This window comes from Perognathus longimembris, chromosome 4 (assembly GCF_023159225.1).
Source record: "Perognathus longimembris pacificus isolate PPM17 chromosome 4, ASM2315922v1, whole genome shotgun sequence".
NCBI lineage: Eukaryota > Metazoa > Chordata > Mammalia > Rodentia > Heteromyidae > Perognathus > Perognathus longimembris.
In genome coordinates, this window is record NC_063164.1 from 67,699,396 (window position 1) to 67,700,731 (window position 1,336).

Here is a 1,336-nt window from a genome sequence, read left to right on the forward strand (position 1 = left end):
TACCATTTTGTTTATATTACCCAATTGACCGTGGAATCCTTGATACAGAATCAGTTAGAATCTGTCTTATACATGCTTGGGCTCTAGGTTATTAGTCCTCATTTTTCCAGAGAATGGCTGCTAAGGAAATGTCAAATAAATTAGCAAACCAATCTTCAGGGGCTTTGCATATTTACCTAGGCACTACAATTACAGTTCTTGAGCTGGTGGAAGTAATGGCTAGCAGTGTCTGTGTCATTCTCTCACAAGCAAATAGGTCCATATTTAACATTTAATGGTCAGGTGAAAAGAGAGAGTGGAGGATTCTGGTTCCCAAGCTCATAATTTAACATCATGATTTGTAGATATTTGTCTGAAATGAGGCACATTCTGTGCTGTCTGCATGATGAATAACCTTACTCTTTAATTGTGGAGGTTTGCTTTAGCAAAGATAAGAGATGAGGTATTTGATGGAGAATGTTGACCAAGACTTCCAGTACCTGGCACAGGCGAGGCTGATTCTTTTTGTTTTCACTTACAAAAAAACAAGAAATATGTTCTATCACTGCTTTTCTTTCCTCTAAGTAGTCATATTTTTTATAGTCCTGGGTTGTCACATTAACTGTATGCCTTAAATAACCTGTATGTATTTCTCTAATAATGTGTGATAGGTCCAATTGAATACACATTTTTAAATGGTTTTGGAATTCCAATGTCAAAGCTATTTTGAAGGATTCTCTAAGAAAGTACCAATTAATTGTTTTCACAGGCCTTAACAATAATTTAGAAAAACTTCATCAAAATGAAAATGTAAGCCTGTTCAGGAATATAATTGTGTCATCCTTAAGTCTCTTAGCTGATGAAGGTCCAGAAATAGATATTTTTATCTAAGATATGAAACTGATGTCATATTAGGCCTAACCAAATGTGCCAACTTGCTGATTAGTGGTAAGTTTTCTGATCTGCAAGTCATCAAAGTGGATCCATGGTTAAATGACTTAATCTACTGGAACCTTGATAGCTTAAGGGAAACTGTTTTTCCCTTAGAAATTAAGCTCTGAGATTTATTCCACAACACATTAGCAGCAGTAGTTTATTTGTGGGTTTGTTAGTTGAGGTTATGAGGTAGATAGGAGTGATGAGTTGGCATTTATTCATAACTTGACCTTTGGTTAAGTTCCATAGGTAGTTTCTGTAAGTACCATGACCACTTCTGGCCAATGTTATATTCATATTAATTATGAATGTGAGAAATCTGGTTTCAGTTTTGGTGTGTGAGTGAGCACCTGTAATCCCAGTACTCAGAGCTGAGGCAGAAACAAATTTTTCATAGGACAAATTAATACCTAGTGATCAG